This window comes from Sus scrofa, chromosome 3, assembly GCF_054392235.1.
Source record: "Sus scrofa isolate SSC_HxYL_T2T_F1_AM1 chromosome 3, Sscrofa_HxYL_maternal_Yorkshire_Landrace_v2.0, whole genome shotgun sequence".
Lineage (NCBI taxonomy): Eukaryota > Metazoa > Chordata > Mammalia > Artiodactyla > Suidae > Sus > Sus scrofa.
In genome coordinates this window covers 65,554,005-65,578,752 of record NC_139385.1, presented here as the reverse complement: position 1 = coordinate 65,578,752, position 24,748 = coordinate 65,554,005, and the positions used below count along the sequence as shown (strand labels likewise).

Here is a 24,748-nt window from a genome sequence, read left to right as displayed (position 1 = left end):
CTGTTGATGGACATTTAGGTTGTTTCCAAGTCTTGGCTATTGTGAATAGTGCTGCTATGAACATAGGGGTGCATGTACCTTTGCCATTTTTGTCCAGGGCTTTTATTTGTTTGGAAAGAACTGAAGGGAAGGTTTTGTTGGTTTTTGGTTGGTAATTAGGGTCCAGGAGACTTCTGCACAGGATTTTTGCATGATCTAATGGCACTACACTCAGGGTTTGCTTCCATGGTTCTTGGTAAAAACTTTTAAATGGCAGAAGTAGAGTTTAAGAAAGAAAGTTTTTGCTAAAAGTCCACAAATCATTATCCTTTATTGTTAGGACTTGCTCGTGGGTGTGTATAAGTGTTTGCAGAAGCAAAGAAATTCAATCCCTAAGAGCTCCCGCAGGCTCTCCAAGGCCACCTCCATGCAGTGTCCTCTTTTTAGAGACAGCAGGCCTGCTGAGTTAGTGCACAGGAGCCGGGGCGGGGGGGGGGGGTCGGGGGGAGGGCTCAGTGTGTATCCAAGTCAGAGGACAGCTGCTCAGGGGTATGCAGCCCGAGAAATAGCCTCTGGTTGCATGTGAGGTTGCAGCAAAGTAAATTAGCCCCTGCCTGGGGCCTGCCAAAGAATCGGGTCAGGACCGGGAGTCATTTCAACGTTGGTCTGAACAATGTGTAATGAACTTGCCCTTTCCTAGGGAAAAAATGTCTTTTATTCGATTTTTCTAGAGGTGTGCATAATAGGTGGGTTTGCCGGGAGCATCTGATCTCAACTTCGCAAGCAAGGCAGAAGGAGACCAAGGATGCTGCCCGGCACTGGGGCCTGTCAGGACTCAGTGCGTAAAGTTTAGGCTACAAAGGTTTGGGCAGGACCAGAGTGCCTGGCAGGAGGTTTAAGAGTGTATGTTCCAGAGCTCAATCATCCCAGTTTGAAAGCTGCCTTTCCTGCTTGGTGGCTGTGTGACTTTGAGCAAGTCCCTTACCTTCTCTGTGCTTCAGTTTCCTCAACTCTAAAATGTAGATGATTGGGGTTCCTGTTGTAGCTCAGTAGGTTAAGAACCCACCTACTGTCCATCATGGTATGGACTTGATCCTTGGCTTTGCTCACTGGGTTAAGGATCCAGCATTGCCAGGAGCTATATTGTAGGTCACAGATGCGGCTCAGATCCTGTGTGGCTGTGGCTGTGGCTGTGGTGTTGGTCACAGACACAGCTCAGATTCTGGGTTGCTGTGGCTGGGTTGGTTGTAGGCTGGCAGCTGCAGCTCTGATTCAACCCCTAGCCTGGGAACTTCCATAAGCCACGGGTGTGGCCCTAAAAAGACTAGACTAGACTAGACTAAACTAAACCAGACCAGACCAGACCAGACCAGTCCAGACTAGACTAGACTAGAATATAGATGGTAATAATATGGACCTCACAGGGCAGTTATAAACATTAATATTTTAACTGTAATGCAAACTAATGCCTGTATCTTGTTTAGAAGAAGGCTCTTCTAAAGGGCCTAGGTAAGTGTTTATAAGGTAAATTCATTCATCAGACCCCTCAACCCACCACAAACCTAGTGGCATAAGCAATATCATTTTCATTATGCTGACAAAATCTGTGCATCGGGACCCGGTGGGCATGGCTTCCTTTGCTCCATAACATCAGGGCCTCAGTGAGGAAAACCCATGTCCCATGCCAGAAGGAGCTCAGGTGGCTGGGGCTGAGTCACCCTGAGGCTCCTTCACTCCCACGGGTAGGGCTTCAAGTGTGCAGGCGTGGGGCGGCAGACTCGAGGGCTACACTTCCCAGGACCAGGGGCCAGAGCCTACTGGTGCCTTGGTCTTGGCCCTGGCTTTGCCCATCCTGGAGGCTGGGCTCTGAGAGGGAGTGACCCCAGAGCTTGTGAGGAGAGTCAGAAGGAGGCTAGTGGCCTGTTGTGACTGAGCCCCAGCCTTGCAAGGAGTCACCCCCACCACATTCCACCAGTTGATGCCGATTCAGGGGAAGCAACGTGAACTCTGTGGTATTTGATCGGACGGGGTAGGGGGCGGCCCTCAGCAGCCCCATCTGGTTTGCAAGCCCCGTGGGCACTGTCTGAGTGGGCAGGACTGGCCCCCTGATTCTTCCAGAGGAGCAAAAGTCCCGGGCTGACTTGGGACCCCCCCAGCTGGGTGGGCCTGATTGAGAGGAAGCCCAGAACCAGGGCCCCTTTTTACAGGGACTGAACACAGGACCCTGGAGTGGCTTCCAAGCCTACATGGCCAGGGTCAGGCCCTTGTCCCCATGTCCTGCTTCTAGCACAATGGATAGTGATCCCACCACCTGAAGTCACTGCCGAATCACTATTCTTATCCAGTGAGGTTGCCTGTGCTCCGTTGTTTTAATTACAGGCTGTCATTTCATTTAAAAAAAATCAGCACTAGGATTAAGGGTACTGTCATTTTAAAAGCCAGACTCCTGGCCTAAAAACTCATCAGTGAATCAGAGGACAAATGTTCCCATTGTGTGGGTTATAAATAGGAGCTATGGAAAAAGTGACAGAATGAGATGAATGCCATTAAAGTGTAATTACATTTACTGTAAATGTGAGCCTTGGGAAGTCTATTCTAGGCAGAGATGCTCTACCAGAGCCTGTGACACGGAAAACCCCCAGCCTCAGCTGATGGCTGCTTTCATGTCTGAATCGTTATAGTGGATATTATTGTGCATGGTTCTTCGCATCCGTTAGCCTTATTAGGGGTTTGTGAAAGCCCTGTGTCAGTCTGAAGGAAAGTAAGAACCATGCATTTCACCTTGCATCTGAGAATGTAGCTTTTCTCTTCTCATAAGGCAGCATTTCTATACACCTGTGTTCTATAGCTCTATAGTCCATATACCTATATGTTTCTAAATATCTCTGTAGCTCCTACCTCGAGAGCCAAGTGTAGTAACTGGCTTGGACATATTTGAAAGGCAGGGCTTCATTCTTTGTTTGTTTTTTCCTGAAAATTGTGTTTTTTCAGATTTTAAACCATACCTTCTTTTCATATAAAACAATTTTTTAATGAAGAAAGTAAACTGTTCTAAATCCAGCCACATAGAGATAAAGCACTGCGTCTTCCTTTCAAATCACAATCTTTATGGATTTAGAGATAGTTCTAACTTTTCTGTTGCTGTTGTTAAAGCTTAGCAATATATTCTGGCCCTGTCTTTATGATGATACAGTTAGATTACCGTGTCTAGAGGCCATTAGGAGAGGATGATATAGGATCAGTAGACCATAATTTATTTATTTAATAATGACACCATAATGTCATAATGAACCAAGTAAAATTTTGGCTCATAGCTAAAAATTAGTATTTTCTGTTGTTGAAAGACAAATGATTTTAACTTTAAAATATTTATACCATGCTTTGATGAAGCTATGCAACTTTATGCAGTTGACCATTTATTTTCATACATATTCTTACAAGTGAGATTGCCAGATTAAAGATGTCCACATTTACTATTTTGACATCTCTATTACCTGTTTTCCCCCTGGAAAAACACCAGTTTACACTCCCACAAACACCTTTGTCAGCATTAGGTATTATAAGTCTTACCAATCAAGGAAACAATTTCATTTTTATATTATTGGCCATTTATATGTCTTTGAAAAATTACCAGTTCTTTACTTACATTTATTGAGACAGTCCCTTTTCATTGATTTGTGACTGCTCTTTATATATTAAGGAAACTAGCGCTTTGTCATGTGTTTACTCTTGTTTTTTTCTCAGTTTCTCTAAGTTTGGAACCTGTTTATTTTTGTCTTGTTTTAGTTCATTTTTGCCATAACAGAGTGTTACGGTGTTAAGGGTTTCATTGTTTACAACTTCTGACAGCACACAGAACTGCCCTAGATCCAGATGAAAAACGTCACCTATATACTTCTGATATTTCAATGTTTTCATTTTGTTTTGTTTGATATAATTTTAGTTTAAGAAAACTACCTCAATTTTTGCTTCTCAGATGGTTATCCAATTAGGATTTTTTTCTAAGCTCAGTTGGAGAGGTAGAGGCCAAAGATCCTGGAGAAAATAGAGACTAAAAAGCAGGACTGGGTTCTCCATCTGCCTTCTGCCTTCTGCATCCTTTCCCTGTGGAGGAGGAGGAGGAGGACTGGGGAAGCCAGGGTGGCTTTAGGTGTTGACTCTCTAGGAATGTTGGCTGAAGCCAGGACTAAAATTGGGACAGTATCCCGAAACTTGGAGGGCAAGTTAGTTTTAAAGGGAATGGTACCCAGGATGATGTTAAGAGGTAGTTCCTGTAATAGAAAGTTTCTGGTTCCCTCAGAGGCTGCCTTCTCCATGCTGAGTCCATGGCCATCAGAGGACGAGTATCCACCTCTCCCTGCAGTGGTGTGATATTAGCACCCATGCTGACCCTCAGGTGAGCTGCTTCTGGCCCCAGACCTCTCGAGGACAGGTCTGACACTCATCCACATAGCTCTGCACTCCCGCGGTCCCCAGCACACTGTTGGCGCTTAGCAAACCTTTGCTGAAATGAGAGAAAGGCACCGTGGTGGTGCCCCTGAATTTGTTGGGTCCACCATGGAGATGAGTCACCACCAGATGTCATGATGAGTCCGGAAATATTTGGTTTATAGCTAAACATTATACTCTTCCTGTACTCCTGTCCCCACCTGTGCTCACTTTTCCAGGAAGCATGTATCGAGTGTCTGCTGCATGCTGGGCATGTGCTGGGTGCTGGGAGCCTGGTGGGAGAAAACCACAGTGGGTGCAGAGACCAGAGGCAAACACCCTGAGAAGGCACACAAGATGGGCGCTGCTGTGCCTGGGGAGTCAGGAGCAGCTTCTAGAAGGAGTCCTAAAGGATAAGGACAGGTAAGAAATTCCGCCCATTAACCACCCATTAACTCCTACAAGACGCAGGCCAGAAGGACAGCCTGCAAGCTGGTCCAGCTTTGTTCTCATTGAGGGTGAGCTGCAAATCCTGCCAGGATGCTTTGGCAGAGGTTGGCTTCTAATTCCTTTGCGTCCTGGGCACCTGATGCAGTTGACACGTTTTCATTCCATCCATCGGGCCACAGTGACACCCCCCTTGTGGGGTCTGGCCACCAGTGGCCATTGGTGGGGCTGGCAGGAGCTGTGTGGTTAGCCTGCCCAAGCTGGAGCCTGGGGTCAGCGCTGGGCTGGGCCAGAATCCTGGTGATCCAGTCCCCACAGAGTGATGGAGAAGCATAGCTTCCTTGGGCCTGGACACTTGGCTTATGTTTCGACAAAGTTCATGTTAGTTTTGCTAATGGCCTGGCACATGCTGGTTCATACGGAGCTGCATCAGTTCAGATATGCAGGCCTTTTAAACAGGAGCTGCTGTGAGAGCCGGTGACACTACAACTCATTGATACAGTTTGGTTCCTTTTACTTTATTGAGTAATATTTGACACAGACCTAGGTGCCTAGGTAACAGATGTTACATTCGCCTAAATTACAGGGTATAGGAAGCAAATGAATACTCATGAACTCACTGTGGACACAAGAGCAGACCCCAGTGAGTCTAAGACCCCCTAGTGCATCTGAGACCACCCTGAGCCCCTCCCCAACCTGTCCTCATCTCAGCAACCCCCGCCCCCCAGGCACTCGCCTGGACACTGTGTTTTCATTATTTTTCTCATTTCGAAGCAGCTTCTCCATATATGTATTATAGTGAAACAGCATACTGCGTCATCTGGTACACTGTTGAGTTTAAGCTTTATAAATCTGTAGTCTTCTCTGACTTTTTTTCCCACTCAATATAGATCTTTTACAACCCGGCCACATGGCTGCTCATGGCTCAGATTCACCTGTTTTTCACCGCATTGTACTCTTCCTTCTAGTGTCTCTGCACATCTTACTTACCCCCTCTTTATGGGTGAGCATTTGTTCCCAGCTCGACAGCCGGGCACTGCTGCTTCTCTGCCCTGCTTTGGGGTGTTGCACCTGGCCCTGCAAGCATTTTTCTTTGGCTAGATCTGTCACTAGGAGCTTCTGGATGGACATTGCAAAAGGAAGGGCATCGCTTCCTGGTTCTGACACTGTCCCCCTCTGGCTTCTGTGGCGTGGCTGCTGGTGGTACATATGACACCCAGGGACTCTCACCCTCCAAAAAGCTTGGCGTCACCCCGGGGGAGGCTTCCCGCTTACCAGTCTGGGCCCTGTCTTTGGAGGCTCTGTCAGAGAGCAGAGCCTGGGCACTGCAGGGTAAGTGCCCTGTGAATACCCTCTTCGTGGGGCCTGAGCCCCAGGCAAGCCTGCCCCTTCCCTGACCACTCCCACCCCCCACTCCAGCCCTCTGTGCTCTTCTGTGCTCTCATCCCTTCTCAGCAGTGAAGCCCTTGCTACTATTTAAGCCCCTGCTATGTTACATTTTCCCTGCTCAAATTACAGGGTGGTTTTCCTCTCCTGTCTGTACCCCAGCTGATGTCATTGTCACGGATCCTTTGGTGCCCTGTTGATGAGGCAGGGCTGAGGGCAGTGGGGTCAGGCTGCCTGATCTCCTGAATCAGGGCCCGAAGCCTCAAGCCGGCTCTGAGCGCCTCACTCTCAGGGGCACATGTTTATTCTTTTTTCTCTTTAACCTCAGTCTTTACTGCAAAACCGAAATCACTCCCGTGATCATATTTGAATCTCCAGTTGTACAAAATAGGCTCATTGGAAGCTAATATGTGAGATTCACCACCCAGGGGTTTGGTCAGTAGGTAATGGTGTGATTGCCCACGTGAGGCTGAGTTCTGGAAGCATCAGCAAGGGGGCCCAGCCATGCTCATTGTCCATCCTCTTCCCAAAGATGTGTTACTCTCCCCACTTCCTGCCCAGGTGGGAAGAGGAGCAGGCTCCCAGACAAACCCTCTCTCAGCAAAGCCTGGGAGACACTCTTTGGATGGAAATCTCCTCTTGCTTTGCTTGGGACAGTGGAACTCCTAGGTCACCAGCTGCCCTGGAATTCTTCTTTCATCGGAGCTTTGGTTCCTTGTTCGCTTCAGCACCTGGACATCTTGTGTGCAGCCCTTCCTCCTTTGAGAAGTACCCTGCAGTGCCCAGGCTCTGCTCTCTGACAGACCTGAACTTGCAGCCAACCCTGCCATTTATACCTGAATAAGTTGCCTCAGGCTCCCACCCCCATTTCCCTAGAGCAGGGAGGACAATGGGAGGAGCTGTCCTGGTCACTGAACACAGGAGAAAATGGAGTGTGCAAAGGGCTGGGGAGCCTGGTGCCTGACTCAGCACTGGTTTGATTATGACCAGGCAGGTGTGAGGGCCACTGTCCTGCCTCAAGGGGCAGAACTGACCAGTTGGGGTATTCCCGTCGTGGCTTGGTGGTTAACGAATCCGACTGGGAACCATGAGGTTGTGGGTTCCGTCCCTGGCCTTGCTCAGTGGGTTAAGGATCCGGTGGCGTTGCCCTAAGCTGTGGTGTAGGTTGCAGACGTGGCTTGTATCCCGTGTTGCTGTGGCTCTGGTGTAGGCTGGTGGCTACAGCTCCAATTCGACCCCTAGCCTGGGAACCTCCATGTGCTGTGGAAGCAGCCCCAGAAAAGGCAAAACAAAACAAAACAAAACAAAACAACAACAACAAAAAAGAACTGACCAGTTGGGAAAGTCTGCTTACAGGTGTACCTCCAGTAATGAATCCTTTTCCATGAAGATTTTTGTTGAAATGAGAGGGAGGGAGGGAAGGAAGGAAGAAGGAAGAAAGGCTGTGCACTAAAATGCCATTTTACATAATTATTCTAATCTATTCTGCTTATGGGTTTGGGGAACTTATGGAATAACATTCGCAAAAAATTTTTTAAGTTCTTTCTAGATGGTGGGCTGTAGGGTAGTTTTAACTTTTCTATTTTGTATTTTTCCATTTTTTGAATAGTTTTACAGAAATAAAGTAAATTCAGGAAACAGAGGTAGAAATAAGAAAGCCTTTTCCCCATGGAGGCCAAGTCATCTGGGACAGCAGAGTTTGGGGGGCAGCAGGGTCCATGGGTCAGCAAGAGAAGGGGGTGGGGAGTCTCAGGGGTGGTGCAATGGACAGGGCTGCCAGGGGAACCGGGACAGCGGCACTGGCTTACCCGCCCGCCTGCCTGCCGCAGGCGTGGAGCGGTCACGTGGGAGGCGGCCGTGCTGGGGTGCCATCCACTAGGGAACCGCACCTACCCCTGGTGCCACGTTTTCTCCTCAGCTGCTCACCTGGCTGAAGGGCGGTGGCGAGCCTGGGGGAAGCTGGCGACACATGGGCATCAGGGAACAGCATCACAGAGGATTTTTCAAGCATTCTCTCTCAGCAGGTCTTGATTCCTTGGGTCTGTGTCACGACCGTTAATGACCCATAAACTTCACCCAGCGTGACATCCTGCACTGGAAGTTGGGGGGTGGGGGGCTGCCCAAACCACTGAAATTGCCCCCAGGCTGGACCACATTGGCTACTGCATCTCCCGGCCCTGCAGGCAGACCCCATTTTGCAAGGGAGGGACCTCCATGACAGAGATGAAGCATCTGCTGGAGTCCTAGCAGCAGAAGCAGGTGGAGTATGAATTACCTGAGATGCAAACAAGTGGCAAAATGTTTCTCACATTGCATTTCATTCTGCACACCTTCACTCTGGGCCCTTCCCTTTCCTTGGAACACTCCCCTCCAGTTTGTGCTCTCAGTTCCGCTGCAAAGCCCTTAGCTTTCTGTCGTCTCCCAGCCCTGGGGGCCTTAGGAGTCTGGTGAGCTACTTTGTCGGTCTGGGGGCTGCCCCTTTACTGTGTGTGCCCCCAGCTTCTCTGAGCTCCCCATTTCCCCTCAGAGCCCTTATGGCAGGACTTGGAACCTCCTATGCACCAGTAGAACCATCACCAGCACAGGGGTGGGGGCCTGTGCACTGGCCCAAAAGCTGGCGATTCCTGTGTCGACCCCCTACCATGGCAACATCTCCGTGGCTCTCTCAGGTAGGGGAGGACTTCCTTTCTCCTGTCTGCCATGGGGAATGCTGGGCCTTGGGGTGAAGGGAGGTATGGCCGGCCTCTCTGTGGCACCCTGAGAGGAGGAGGACACAGGCTGAGGCTCACACCACCAAGGCTTGAGGTCTTACTTAGAACGTCACACTAGCTGATGAGCTCTGGACAAGGGGTCTGGGGGTACTTGTCTCAGCACCCCCGGAAGACAGAGATTTTTGGTGGGCAAGAAAGTGTGGGAGTCAGCCAGTTCTGCCCCCTCTCCAGTCGTCTGGAGGCCCCCGGCTCTCTGGGGACTACCTGCCCCTTTGGGCCTGCAGGGGAGCTGCAGGGAAGAGGTGCTGGGGGGGAGCAGGGCTGCCCCACCAGCTGGGGGGCTGGCTGCAGCCAGGACCACTGGAGACTGCTTTCTGCTTGGGGTTGGCTGCTCAGCAAAGCGCCAGGGTGTTACGGAAACTTTTGCACTGTAGTTGGAAACTCCCATGACACCAAGTGGGGCAGGGACACAGCTCCAGTCACACCCCTGTGTGAGGGGACACAGACATGGGTGTGAGAACCGCTAAGCACCCATGACCCCTGCTCCCCAGATCCATAAGTTCCTGACCCATAGAATAATGCTAATGCTGCAGGCCTCCGAGGAAATTGACAGAACAGCCTTCCATCTGGTGGTTGAGGACAGAGGCTCAGAAAGGTGCAGTGACTTGCCCAAGGTCACAGAGGCTTAGCCAGAAATCAGGTTTCCTGGACGTCCCATCCCCTCCCCTTTTACCGCAGCTCACAGCCCACTCACCCCTCCCCACCTCCTTCCTGGGATCAGGGGCTCAGCCTGGGGACAGATGGCCGCATGAGATCAGATGCTGGGTGTGAGGCTGAGGCTTAAGGAGCCGGGGCCTGGCAGCAGCCGGCAGGAGCCTGTTCCTTCTCCCAATGGCCCTCAGAGTCCCAGTCGCCCTGCGGGCCCAGGGAGGCCTTCTGTGCAAGCTCGCTCTCCAGCAGCAGGGAGCCCCTCAGTTTCCAGAGCTGGGGCATCGGGGGACCTTCAGCAAGGTCGGGGAGAGGTGGGCTCACCAGACAGGGCCCTCTCTGGAGGAAACTGCTCCCCTCCGGGCCATCCATCAGGGGTCCAAGCCCCCTAAAGATCCAGATGCCTCTCAGTGTCTACTCCCCACCTGTGTGTCTCTCCTAGCAGCTGCCACACCCTCCCAGCTGCCTGGCTGGCATTATGGGGGAGCACTGGGCCTGCCAGGGCTGGGAAGAGCTCTCACTTCAGTGTCTCTGCTGGACTCTTCTCCAGACCCACATCCTTCTTCCCTGCGTCCACTTTTGTCCCTTTGCAGTGGCTTCTCTACAGGCCATGCAGTGAGTGTCTGAAATACACTAAGATACACTCACACCTTTGTCACAGGGCCACAGGGGCTACTCTCTGGAAACTGGTCCCACTTCTGCCTCCCCAGTGGAGGCAGTGCCCACCCTCGCTGTGTCACTGCTCTGTCATTGCCTGTTTGTCCAGCGAGTAGGGCCTGGAGGACAGTGCTGGGTCCAGCTCACGCCTGTGCCTGGCATTTCCTGGAGGTGTGGTGGAGCCTGTCCACCTGGCAGGGGTCCAGGCCTGGCCCTGCGGTTGAGCAGAGCATGAGGCTGGGGCTCCCGTGGTGCCCAGAGGCCTGTCCAGTAGCTGCTGTGGGGTCAGCGCATCTTCCTCTCAACGTCCTGACGGAGCAGGCTGTCTGGCTACTGGTAGAAGCACACATTTTTGTCCTGAGCACATTTAAGGAAGGAGGGGGGAGGGAGGGAAAGAGGAGAAAGGGCTGAAAGGAGGGAAAGCCCTTACTTCTCGGCCCAAGCTCCCAGCCTCCCCTGGTTTCCTTAGAGGATTCGGGTTAAAGCCCACACGGCTCTACGAGGCCCTGGGCCCTCCTGCCTTTGTGCACGCCTCCCTCCGCAAAAACATATCTCACAGTGTGTCCTCTGGCTGTGTTCAGGTAAAGATGACTGTAATCTAGGCTGAATTCATCATTCTGTACCCATTATTCAACCACTCATTTTTCCTTCTGATCTTAAATTCAGACATTCCATGCCCCCGCCACCAACCCCGCCGAATGTCGTGGGCCCCAGCCCCGTGCTTCCTGGGCCGCTGGAGGTCTCGGGGTGGGGGTGTCTGAGTGCCTCTCCATCAAGGAGAGGCAGGGGTGTGGTGAGCGGGAGCCCCCACAGTTCTGATTGGAGTCAGAGGAGGAAAAGGCAGGCCCCACAGGACCGTGTGTGGAGACGCGATACATCTAGAAGCACAGAAATAAGCAGCCCTGGGAGACTCCCTGGAAGCTTGTCCGCCCTGTGCCAGGCTCCTGGCCCCTGCTGGGAGGGCCGCCACCGGCGCCTCTGTCACCCACATGCAACTGCACCAGCCCCTCCTGCCGAGGCTCCCAGAGCCATTTGTGACAAGTCACAAGTCAGTGCTGGGCCCAAGCCACATGGATCTGATGCCACATGGGAAGGAGTTGGTGTGGGGGCTGCTTTAAAGACTCGGGGGAATAAAATTTCTGAGTGGGCGGGGCAAGAACGAAGGGCGCAGGCATAGGTGTTGGTTGGTTCTTCTGATTCCTTGACTGCAGTTACAGTTCCAGTCAGTAAATTCTGGGAGGATCTCCCGAGCTGGGCATTAGAATTTGTTAAAAGTCTTCTTATGAATCTCTTTAGCAGTGGATGTTTGGGATGAAAGGAGAGAGGGCGTAGGCTTCGTGTGCCCTGGAGCCTGACCCCCAACCACACAGTGTGCCCTGTGTTCTCTCCAGGAAGGGGACAATCCTGTCATCATCCATCCTCAGGAATCTTCTGAGCACACATAGCAGGGGTGTAGGGGGTGGGAGAAGGTGCGTCCCTGGTGTGTCTGGATGGCCTGGGAGTCAGGATTCCAAGGACTCCTCCTTCCCTCTGCTGTGTCAGTAGCTACGCTCCTTGACTCGGGCCCCCTCATCCTCTTTTCCAGTTCAGAAATGACCAACATTAGTTCAAAAAAAGAAAAAGAAAACCACTACTGGAGTGGTAAAAGAAGAAAAAATTTTACTGAGCAAATCCCCAATTGCATCATCTTTGGTTTCAGTGAATAACTGTGAGTCCCAAACTGGCAGCCTTTTTACTTAGAAATGAGGTTTGGCAAATCCAGAGAACTGGCTTTCCACCAAGATGGAGGGGACCGAATTCTGCTCCCGTATTCACTTTTGAGGCGTTTCCAAGGAGTGAAGCTTCTATTTAGCCTGTCTCCCACCATCTGAAGCCCCTTAGGAAGGAGTCAGCTTTGGGTGACTGCTCCCTCTTGTCCCACCTGGAGCCTGACGCTGCTGAGACCCAAGGGGCAGAGCCCGGGTGCAGACCTACCCGCCAGCCCCAATCAGGTCTCCCTCTTGTTGACACCAGGACTTGTTTCAGAAGATGGCCCCATGGCCCCTCCACCCAGCCTAGTGAAGAGCTGTTCAGATCCCACTTGCCCTGGAACAGAAGCGGCTCTTCCTGACTCAGCCAAGGGTCTGACACCGCGGGGCTTGGTGCACAGCTCACCACCCTGGCCTGGCTGACCTTAGCAAGTTCTCATGGACAGATGGAGATGGCTGTTGATCAGGGCTTCCAGACTGCGGGACCAGCAGAGATCATGTCCAGCTGGGAGAAATTAAGCCAAACTATCGGCATTGCCCCAACCCGAAGCTTAGGACCTGTTCTGAAATGAAGAGACTTGTAGGCGAGCAAATCACACACTTTCCAAAAGGCACAGACTCTGAAGGGCACCTCATTGTAGCTGAGCTGAGTCCAACCATCAGACCGAGGGGTGCTCCTTGTTACTGATGTTTTATCGACATGAGGTGGAATCTAATTTGTCCCTGCTCATCCAGCTATGTAAATGTTCTCTGATGTCTGAGGACGAGGTAGCCTGGATCCACTGCCATAATCATCTACTCAACATTTTCAAGGAGAGAGGCCAAGGCTGCAAAGGCAGTTTATTACATACATTGGCCTCTGCACTTATTTGGGTGAAATCATTTTCTAATGTATGAGTCTTTGCCTTAGAACCTGAAATTGTGGTAAGTTGTTCACTTGATTTTGTAATTTTCCGGAGTGGGTCGCATGCCCACTGGAGCCTGGGATGGTCAGGTCCACCCATCAAATTAATTGAATCCAGAATGGGAAAAAATGGAGCATCACTGAAGGGGATGCTGGCCAGACAGGGTCAGCAGGGGACCCTCTGAAGCTGGCAGGATGTGGCCCGGTGCTTTTGACCTCATGCTCCGCAACCTCCCAGGCAGATGCCATTGAGGACTCATTGAGAACTGACTCTGGACCAGGACCTATGCTAAGCACTGCTGAGGATGCACAGTAAGCAAGATGTGGTCCTGGTGCTTACAGATCTGGGTTTCTTGCATGGCTCATACTCACATTCCTATCATGGGCCACAAGCCGGGAGTGAAATGGCACCTTTCTTCTCGCTGGAACCACCTCATTTCCTCTTTCCAGCAAAGAGGGATGGAGAAACCTGCCCCATATGGAGAAGGCATCATATACCCACTGAGATAACAAATGTCCTGTGACCTGTGGAGAAGGGCAGTTTCAAGGACACAACAGCCTCTGATCCTGGTGAGTGGGCCGGGGCTGAGGGTGGCGGCACAGAGAATAGCCGGGCTCATCCAGTGTCCTGGTCTCTGTGTCCAGGGCTGCCCCCACCCCAGTCAGCCAGGGACCAGCCATGGCCATGGGCAGGGCCACAGCGGGGGTTCCCCTGACTGTCGGTTTTCAGTTCCACCTTATGTCAAGCATATTTGATTGTTTAAAAATCTTTTTTTTTTCTTCCAATGAACTTGCTCATGCTCTTTGAACTTCAAGATGGAAAAATCAAAGTCTGAATGGGTGAGTTTCCCAGGAATTCCTGACCTGCTTTTGTGGAAACTGGTTCTTGCTGGAAGGACAAACTCCTTCCAGGGTCTCCACACACAGGTGCTGGCACAAGCATCCAGAGGCTGGGTACCTGGGGCCCCCCCCAAAAGTCAGTGCATGAGCAGTCCCGTGCAGCCCCACCCTCGGCTGGGTTTTGTTCGCAGTGTCCAGAGAGACACTGTAGGTCTCAGGCAGGGCCTGCCAGGTCCCTCTCTTCCTGTCCTGCTCCTCCACCTCCCCATGCCTGCAGCACAGCCCTCGGATCTCTCGGGCCTCAGTCAGGGGACCCTGGGGGACAGGGACCCAGAGTCCCATTCATCTTGGAGTGAGCCCTAGCAACTGGTTTCCTTGCTGCCAACCAGGTAGCTGGGTCTATGTGTGTGAGCCATTGCCTGGACAGCCCCACGTCCCCCTGCAGCTACACCTGGAAGCTCTAACCTGGCCTGTCCTTGATGCCATCGGCACATCCTTGTCCTCACTGTGCCTTCCTGCCTTCCAAGGCCAGAGCCAGGCATCTGACCTCCCTCCTGCCTGTTACACCATTAATGGACTTTGTAACCCCAGATGCTTCTCTCCCAGGGAGAAAAATTAATTTTCACATTTTGTGATTTCCTTTGATAGAATTGACTCTTCATATCACACCCACACACTCACAGTTCAAGATGGAGCCAGGAAACAGACTGGCCAGAAAGGTTCAGGACTCAAAGCCCCAAAGCCACCTTGCATCAGCCAGGTGGTGGGGCCCATAGGTGGGAATTTGCCCACTTCCTGCTCAGAGGGGATCAAATCGCTGCTCTGAATTAGAGCACATTTTGCCTTTGCGAGACTTCTGGGCACTGCGTTTCTGCATGTGAGATAGAGGTGGCCAGGGCTCTGGGTTGGGGTCGTTCGCCCTCTCATATACACCTGCTCCATGGGCTTCCCACGGGATCAGGAGAAAACAGGAGCTTGGCATGTGGTGTGTGCTCGTGGTAGGGACACTATGGGTCAGTTCCAGAAGTCACAATAAAGCGAGTCACATTTTTTGGTTTCCCCGGGCATATCAAAGTTATGCTTATGTTATACTCTAGTCTGTGAAGGGTACAATAGCATTATGGCTAAAAAGACAATGAAAAATACTTTATGCCTCAAAAACACTAACCATCCTCTGAGCCCTCAGCCAGTCATAATCTTTTGCAATAGTAACATCAGAACTCCTGATCACCCTAACACCTGTAGTAATAATGAAAAGGTTTGCAATATGGTGCAAATTAAAGATGTGACACAGAGGGAGTTCCCGTTGTGGCGCAGTGAAAACGAATCCAACCAGTATCCATGAAGATGCTTGTTTGATCCCTGGCCCCACTGGTTAAGGGTCCGGTGTTGCCGTGAGCTGCAGTACGAGTCACAGACATGGCTTGGATTTGGTGTTGCTGTGGTGTAGGCTGGCAGCTACAGCTCCAGTTCAACCCCTAGCCTGGGAACTTCTATATGCCGTGGATTCAGCCCTAAAAAGACAAAAAAAAAAAAAAAAAAAAGTGACACAGAGACAGAAAGTGAGCAAGTGCTGTTGGAAAAATGGCTCCGAAAGACTTGCCCGGCACAGGGTTGCCACAACCTTCAATTTGTAAAAAAGGCAACATCTGCAAAGTGCAATAAATTGAGGTTTTGTCTATGTACACTCGGGCACGCGCGCGTGTGCACACACACACACTCCACAGCAGACATGTTAATGCACAGAGTTCTGGAAGCATACAAGCCAAAGGGTTAGGCATTGGGTTTGCAGGAGGAGGTAAAGACACCATGTGAGGTATCTGTGCAGTACTCACATAATTTTATTTTTGTATTTTTTATGGCTGCATCCACACATATGGAAGTTCCCAAGACAGGGACTGAATCTGAGCTGCAGCTGTGACCTATGCCACAGCTGTGGCAACTCCAGATCCTTTAACTCACTGCACTGACCTGTGCCTGGGAAGCGACCTGAGCTGCTGTGGTCAGAGTCTAGGAAGAATGATAAATTTAAAGGCGGGAGCAGCTCTGGTGAAGGGTCCTCCTCTTGCAGGGCCTCCTGCCTGCACTTCCCTTCCTGGAGCCCTCCAGGCTCTCCAGCCTGGCCGTCTCCCTCCATCCCAGGCACCTTCCTTCTCCCTGACCTGGGCTGACTCAGTGTCCAGTCCTCTCTGCAACTCCATTCTGAATCAGGGACGCCTTGCTGCCCTGGCAGCAGTCTCCTCCCAAACCAGTTAACACAGGCAAGAAAAAAGTAATTCCACAATTGGTTGCAGTTCTCTGTGAAGGTATAAATTATACATGACGCTGTGACATTTGCAGCAGACTGCCACGTTGATTTGGTTTTTGTCTGTGGTGGTGGTTTTATCAATGAGCTTTTCTTCCTGAGCAACTGCAGATTCTGTTTTGTGCAAATGATTGAAGACATTCTGGAAATTTCTTTCTTTTTGAATTATCCACTCTATCCAGACATCCTAAATCTTTGAGACAAAACAAATACAGCACACGCCCATGCTCACACATGCGCGCACGCGTGCGCACGCACACACACACACACACACACACTTTGAATTTCTGTCAGGCCCAGGGAGTCTCAGGGTAAATGAGCCAATTTGTTTTCATTTAAATATGAAAGTGAGAGAAGGAAACGCAATGAATGAGCACAGGAGAACACAGAGCTGTAAGCTGGAAAAACCCAAAGATGAATTTGTCACGTCTCTCATGATAAATGACGGCGATGCAATTAAACAGAGGCAGCCCAGCGATCATGAACACCCCAGTGCATTGTGTTTTGATCTGTAGGGCAGGTACCCTCATGTTTCCTGTCATAGACTCTAAACATCACAAGTCTTGGGGGGAGGGGTGCCCTGGTGCCCAGGATGCTGAGTTATGCCAGGGGGACAGAAAAGTGGGTCAGTGGGTCACCTGTGCAGACCTGGCCAGGAACGAAGTTTGACTCATGTGAGCCTAGCACTCCCTGAGTCCAGGCGGCGGATGGTGGAGCCCCGGATGGGGGCGGCTGGAAGGGAGACGCCGCATCCTAGGGGTCAGAGGAGCTCCCAGGAAAACCCAGGTTCAGGTGGTGATGCCACAGACATCCGTGGCCCGGAAGACAGGAGAGGGCACGTATGTTTGGAGCTCAGGACAGTGGAACATCCACATTTGGAGAGCTTGCTGCATTGCTGGAGACTCTGTGCACACATTGGAGCTGACTTGTGAGCAAGCAGACAGATCAAGGCCTTTCAGAACTGCGAGGGCACTTGGGAGTTTATTGAGCTCAACTTCCTTTCCCAAGCAGGAATTCCCTCCCCAGGACCCTGGATGGCGGGTCTGAACATCCAGTTCCACCCAGAGTCACGAAGTGGGTGCTCAGGTGTACATGGGTTCCTTCCTGCTGAGGGTTCAAGGTCCAGGTGGATGGGTGGATCCTTTGGACCGAGCGACGCCCCTCCCTCTCCTGCGTCCTGTGCCTGCAGCCCCTGCACAGCCTTCCTGTACAGACACCGTCCTTCTCAGGACAAGTATGTATGGGTGACTGCCCTCCTCCATGGAAACCCATGACGGGGTTCAAGGCCTGCTTAGACGGCACAGATATTGGTTCCCCAACCCCAAGTGCCCACCACCTGTTGGTCCTGCTCCTGCCTTCAGAGCCACATCCTTCCCCTTCCTCTCGAACCTAGAATCCACGGAGGGCACACCCAGGGTCTCCCCGTCACTCAGCGGCACGGGGGCAGGAGGAAGGGGGTCCCTCTGGGACATGGATTCTGGCACCTTCAGCATCCTGGTCCCCTTCTGCTCTGGCCATGCCTCCTTGTAATTTCCCAGGTCTAACCCATGCGTGGATGGACTGGCAGGGCCATTGCCTTCGTGCAGTGAGCACTTGGTCTAACTCCAGGAGCACAGATTGCTGTTTTTCAAACAAGCCAGGAACATTTAAAGCTCCGGGGTCAGGTTTGGACTGAAACAATGTAAGCAGTTTTTGTGATTTTCCAGGACAGGTTAAGACGCACCAAGTCCCAGGAGCGGGGCGTCGTGGCCCAGGCAAGGAGGACCTGAGCATGGACGCCACCAGGTGGCGGTAAGCTGGAACCGCCCTGGGCCCGGAGGCTGCTTAGGGGCAGGGAGGCTGGCCTTACCTGTCTGGACTGTTGCCCTTGACTTCTGCTGCCCCAGCGCCCCGCCCCCCTCCCCACGGTGGGGGCTGCTTTGTGAGCAGCTGCAGAGTCTCTGGGCCTGAGAGCAACACCTTCTAAAGCAGGAATCTTCCTTCATCAGGTCTCGGGTCCAGGGCCGCAGGAGAACGTGCACCCCCTGTTGGCAATGGGTCAGGATGGGACCCGGGCTCGCCTCCTGCATGGCCCCTGCTCAGAGAAGAGGGCCCCAAGCTTCCTGCTCTGAGCCCAGGAGCTGAAGCCTCTGAGGACCCCCACAGGCCCTGCGCGGAGGGCAGCGACTCCTCATCTTCTGGCCTACGTGTGTCTTTGGGAGGTGATCTCAGAGCTCTTGCTGGAGAATTTGCCTTTTCCTGTGCTCACCCCCTGCTTTTGCTCTTTCCTGGACTGCAAGTGGCAGAGCTTAAGCTGCAGCTTCCTTATAGCTGTTGCCTCTGCAGTTCCTGCTCATGGTCCCCAGGGAGCAGTGGGCTTTGGGAAGGCCTTGCCAGCTTCCAGAACACCGACATCAGGCAGGAGAGCAAGTACCTGGCATACCTCCTCTCCACTGTTGTTATTCCTTCTGGGAAAAAAAAAAAAAAAATCATTACTGTGTTTAGACAGAATTTACTAGGACTTCGAACCGATGATGCAAAAAGTGTTCACCTCAAATTCTAAGCAATGGCTGGTTCTCCGTGCAGAGCATGGCTTGCTAAATGGTGGACACCAGAACTGACCACACCAGCTCTGCTGAATTCCAGGGTGCGAGGTGAGTCTACAGAGAGCATTTGCACCTCAATGCAGTCTGGACCACAGGACAGTGAGTCCATGGGAGGCAGGCTCTGTGTTACAGCCCCACAGAGCTGAGGCAAAGCAGAGAACAAAGAGGCTTTGACTTGCAAGAAGCAAACTCTCTGCCTCTCTGACTCCCCCACCCCCACCCCCCAGGAAATGGGGAACCTTCCTCGAGATAAGCAGCAGTAACATGCTGACGCTGTTCTCACATCAAAGGTGTGCCGGCATCCATGCCTGAAGGGGTCGTGGTGATGCTGGGTCCTCAGCCGGTCTCTGTTTGGGGCCATACTTGTTACAGGGCGCCAGGGGGAGAGCCCACAGGAGAGCCCACTTCAGACCCTCCTCCTTCTGCAGCAATGCAGCTAAGGTCAAGGGTGAACCAGCAGTAAAGAGATGAATACAGGGAGCAGAGGTGATCTGCGAGCTCAGCCCATGTTGTATTTGGCCTTGGTCAATGGCTGATGGAAAAGTCAGTGTTGGTGTGAATAAAACCTGCTTCAGACAGCTGTGAAGGTGCTGTGAGGACCACGAGGTGTCTGCTGGTGGTTCCTACGGCCTCCAGAGAAAGGTCCACACTGGTCTCTTCTGGTCTGTAATGTCATGGGTCCCACTGCCCTGTAAGCCAGCTGCATGCATATCTACCACCCCCAGGGGATGGAGAGCCGCTCAGGAAGAGGTCTTATGTCTTATTCATCTTTTTTCCCTGTCAGCTAAATAGTAATAGCCAACATCACTGAAGTGCTTACTGTAGGCCAGGCCCTGTGCTAGGCAGGTCATGGGTGTTACCTTTTATTCCCCATGCCAACCCTGAGAGGTTGATAGTATTTTCCTGATTCTGAAGATGGGGAACTGGCCCAAGATGCCCTGCTGGTAAGCGGTAAAGCCAGGAGTGGGATTTGATGGGTGCTCTTGTGGTCAGGCTTTTAACCATCGTAGCCCACAGCCCTTTCAGTAAGCCTCCCCACGTGCCAGGCAGGAAATCATCTCTCCCAAGGTCCCAAGGCACCATATCAGCTCTCACTCACAGCTCGTAGCAAAGCCGGTTTCTTACTACGTCCTTGGCACAGAGAACCTGCGTATGATGTTGTCAGCTACCTGAGAGCAGGAACCCGTCTTTATACATCTTTGTTGCCCCAGCGATCCCAGCACCTCATATATAGGAAATGTCAACACTTGATTAATTGAATCGATTGTATTTATTTCTCATGGTTATAGATGGCCCCATAGAGGGTCCTTTGAGACTAAATAACATGGATTATTTATCGAATTGTGGCCATGATACACTTGATAATAAGCTGAAAGACGAACACAAGAAAAAACACTCTTGGCAGAAGCTGTATTGCAAACACGAGTCACGTCCAGTGATTTGATGGGTGCACGTGTGAAGTGGCTCGTTGATGGTTGCTATGAGAACCATCACTTGAGACTCCTGTTGGACCATAGTGATAATGCATCTTTGTAGTTGTGCACGTGATGTGTCTGTGTGACAAATGCAGAGCATACACTGAGAGCATATGCCTATGGTCGTCACTTGATTGTCCCTGGAAAAGGTCAATGCCAAATAACTGAAACTTTTGCAAGTATCTGTCGATAAAGATGCTGGCAGTCTTTCGTGCCTACTTCATCGGATGATACCATCGATTATAGGGGAATTCTCAGGCTTCCTTGAGAATCTACTAGGTGAAGGAGGCTGGTGCTAAATAAGTATTGTGTGAGAAATAAAGAGCCAAAGCAGATAGCCTTGAATTTGAGAAAATGTTAGTCCTGTTGAGAGCCCTGATCTAGGAAACAGATCCCTTATATACTTTGCCGTTTCCTCAATAGTAACCTTTTGCAAAACTAGATATGATATCGCAACTAGGACTGATATCACAACCAACACTGATACAATCTACTGGCTTGGTCAGATTTCCCAAGTTTTTCATGTGTGTGTGTGTGCACGTGTGTTAGAACCTGTGCAGTTTTATCACCTGAGTGGGTTCATGTACCCACTGCACCGTCAGAATGTTGAATGGTTTGAATATCACAAGTGTCCCTCGCATTGTCCTTTTATAATCACACCCGCCTCCCCCACCCCTAATCCCCATCCTTAACCCCTGGTAGCCACTAATTTGTCCTCTCTTGGTAACGCTGTGTCATTTCAAAAATGTTCTAATAAGTGAAATCATATAGTATGTAATCTTTGGAGACTGGCTCTTGCCCACTCATCCTAAATCACTGGAGATTCATCTACGTTAAATTTGGTTTGTAAATAGTTCATCACTCTCTACTGCTGTGTAGCATTCTGTGGCTAGTTTAACCGGTTGCCTATAGAAGGGTATATGAATTAATTTCAGTTTTCGGCCATCACAAATAAAGGTTCTATAAACATTCTGTACAGGTTTTGTGTAAGCGTAAGTTTATATTTCTCTAGGATTAAAGATGAGAGGGTGATTGCTAAGTCATATGGGAGCTGCATGAGTAGTTTCATAAGAAGCTGCCAGACTGTTTTCCTGAGTGGCTGCACCCTTCGACATTCCCACCAGCAATGTATGAGAGATTCAGTTTTAGCTCATCCTTGCCCGCTTTTGGCATTGTCGCTATTTTTTATGTTAGTCATCATAATACATGTATGGTAGTATTGCTTTTGGTTTTAATTTCCATTTCCTGATGGCTGATGCTATTGGATGCCTTTTCATGCTTACTTATCCTTTGAAGACTCTCTTGAATGAAATGTCTGTGTATATATTTTGCCCATTTTCTAATTGGATTTTTTTTTTTGTATTTGCTGTTGGGATCTGTGCTTTTTAAAAAATATATTCCAGATGTTAGTCTTTTGTCACAGATGAGTTTGTACATCCTTTTCCCCAGTCTGTAGCTTGTTTTTTCATCCTTTTAACATGAGCACTCATAAAACAAAGGTTTTTAATATTGATGAGGTCGAATTTGTCAGTGTTCCCTTTTGTGCATTATTCTCTTGGGATCAAGTCTAAAACCTCTTTGCATAGTTCTTGTTTCTGTAGAATTTCTCCTACTTAATAAAAGTTTATGCTTTTGCAATATTACTTTAAAAGTCCATGCTCCATTTTGAGTTAATTCTGTATGAGGTATGAGGTTTAGGTTGCTGTTCATGTTTTTGACCTATGAATGTCCAGTGGCAGTAGCTTAATTGGTTGGAAAGTCTTCTATTGAGTTGCCTTTTCATCTTGTCAAAAATTAGTTGGCATATCTGTGTGGGTCTATTTCTGGGTTCAGCGTTGTTCCCTGAATTCACCTCTCTACCCTTCTGTCACTACTATGCTGTCTTGATTACTTATATACAGGCCTTAACACTGGGTAGAAGCATTCCTCCCACTTTATTCTTATTTGTCAGGATGATTTTATCACTTCCTGGGCCTGTGCTGCATCACATGAAATTTAGAAGATTGTCCTGATGATATTTCAGCTACCTTACTGGGAAAACATTTCTTGGATTTTGGTAGCAATTGCATTAAATCTATACATCAGTTTAGGGAGAATTAACATCTCTATGTTGAGCATTGCAATCCATGAACAACATATGGCTCCCTGTGTAGTTAGGTCTTTTCAAATTTCTTTCATTAGCATTTTGTAATTTTCAGCACAGAGATCCCGTACATGCTTCATTAAGTGTACACCTAAGTATTTTATTTTCTTTGCAGTGGTTATAAATAGTCTTGTACTTTTTTTTTCAGTTTCCAAAAATTTATTGTCAGTATACAGAAATGCCGTTCATTTTTGTTTGCTAATTTTGCAGCTTGTGACCTTACTAACTCCACTTACATATTCTAGAAGGTTTTTTATAGATTCCTGGAGACTTTTTACAGACATAGTCATATCATCTAGATGATATAAATATGTATCATCTATAAATATAGTTTTATTTCTTCCTTTCCAAAATATATCCTGTTTATTTCTTGTTTTTGCCTCATTTCAGTGAACAGAGCCTTTCCAGTACTATGTTGAGTGAGAGTGGTGAGGATAGGCATCTTGGTCTTCTTCCTGATTTCAGAGGGAAAACATTTCCTTACTAAGAATGATATTAGTGGAGTTCCCATTGTGGCTCAGTGGTCAAAGAATCTGACTAGTATCCATGAGGACGTGGGTTTGGTCCCGGGCCTTGCTCAGTGGGTTAAGGATCCAGCATTGCCATGAGCTGTGGTGTAAGTCACAGATGTGGCTCAGATCTCACATTGCTGTGGCTGTGGGGTAGGTCAACCCCTGGCCTGGGAATTTCCATATGCCATGGGTGCAGCCCTTAAAAAAAGAAAAATATTAGTCATATTTTTTTGGTAGAAACTCTTTGTCAAGTCGAGGTGATTCCCCTCTATTCCTGATTTGCTGAGATTTTTATTATGAATGGTGTTGGATTTTGTCAAATGCTTTTTTGTATGTCAATTGATATGATTGTATGATATTTCTATATTTGCTTATTGAAGTGGAGCCTAACATTGAATGCTTCTTTTGAATGTTGAACCACCCTTGCATACCTGAAAGACATCCTACTTGTTTATGATGTGTAATTCCTTTTATAAATTATTGGATAATGCTTGTGAATATTTTGTTGAGGATTTTATTTTTTAATTTAATTTATGTATTTATTTATTTTTTAAAGAGTTTTATTGTCTAGAAACCTGAAGTCCTTTTTTTTTTTTTTTTTTTTTTTTTTGGCTTTTCTAGGGCTGCACCCGAGGCATATGGAGGTTCCCAGGCTAGGGGTCAGATCGGAGCTGTAGCTGCCAGCCTACACCAGAGCCACAGCAACACCAGATCTGAGCTGCATCTGCAACCTACACCACAGCTCGTGGCAACGCCGGATCCTTAACCCACTGAGCAAGGCCAGGGATCGAACCTGCACCTCATGGTTCCTAGTCGGATTTGTTAACCACTGAGCCACGACAGGAACTCTTTGTTGAAGATTTTAACATCCAACTTCATGAGAGTTGTTAGTCTGTAGTTTCCTTTGTTTGTAGGAGCCTTTTTCTGGTTTTAGTATTAGGGTAATTGGGTAAAATTGGTGTTAATCCTTCTTTAACTATTTGGTAGAATTTTCTAGTGAAAACTTGTGGGTCTGGAGATTCTTTTGGGGGAGATTTTCAACTGCTAATGTTATTTCTTTAATGGCTGTAGGGTAATTCTAATTATCAACTTTGTCTTGATGTGTAGTTTGTAGTTTTCAAAGAATTAGTTCATTTCTTCTAGTTTCAAATATATGAGTCTAATGTTATTCATTATACTCCTTTATTAGCTTTTTAAAGGCTGGAGGATCTGTGGTGATGTATCCCATTTCATGCCTGATATTGATGATTGGTGTCTTCTCTCATTTCATTTTTGCCAGTCTTGATCGAGGTTACCAATTTTATTAATTGTTTTTGAAAAACCAAGTTTGATTTTTTAAATAAATTTTCTCTGTTCTTTTCCTATTTTCAATTTCATTCATTTCTACTTCTTTCCTTTGCTTGCTTTGGGTTAATTTTGCTCTTCTCTTGCTACTTTTTTGAGGTAGGATCCTTAGATTATTAAGTGATTATTAATTATTAATTCATCCTCCTTTTCTCTAATGTAAGCATTTAGTGCTGTACATTTTCTCACAGTACTCTTTTAGCTGCATCTCAGAATACAGTGTTTTGATACACTATATTTTTATTTTCATTCAGTTCTTTACCATTTAAAAAATTTCCCTTTAGAATCTTCGACCCATGGATTGTTTAAACTAAACTTACATGCCTTGAGTTAGTTGACTTTTCAGAGCCTGTGGTCTGCCTGGTTTATCTGCTGCTGCTGCTTGAGGGGTAGGGAGGCTTTTGGCAGGCCTGGATGTTGGGTTTCTCCCAGTGGGCAGGGGTTCTTGATACCAGTATTCCTCTGATACCTCAGCACATCTGGGCAGGGCAGGCAGCTCTCTTAGAGTGCGTGAGCACAGGGAGGAGAAAGATGACCAAGTGCATGAGCCCCAGTGTGTAAGCATTGTGTAGTGGG

General features: G+C 49.1%; 1 protein-coding gene across 30 annotated transcripts in view; it reads left to right on the top strand.

The window, feature by feature from the left end:
• The window catches only part of PDCL3 (phosducin like 3), a 185,631-nt gene that overhangs the window by 23,011 nt on the left and 137,872 nt on the right, over positions 1-24,748 (top strand). For 8 of the 30 annotated variants that reach the window (XR_014841404.1, XR_014841401.1, XR_014841403.1 and 5 more), the window contains exon 7: positions 4,647-4,830. The gene's annotated coding sequence lies outside the window, so the exon portion shown is untranslated. Of the gene's footprint in view, positions 1-4,279; positions 4,376-4,646; positions 6,153-7,026; positions 15,057-17,124; positions 17,348-17,819; positions 17,905-18,101; positions 21,150-24,748 lie in introns of those variants that run through there. The other 22 variants (XR_014841399.1, XR_014841387.1, XR_014841382.1 and 19 more) reach the window with 22 other exon arrangements.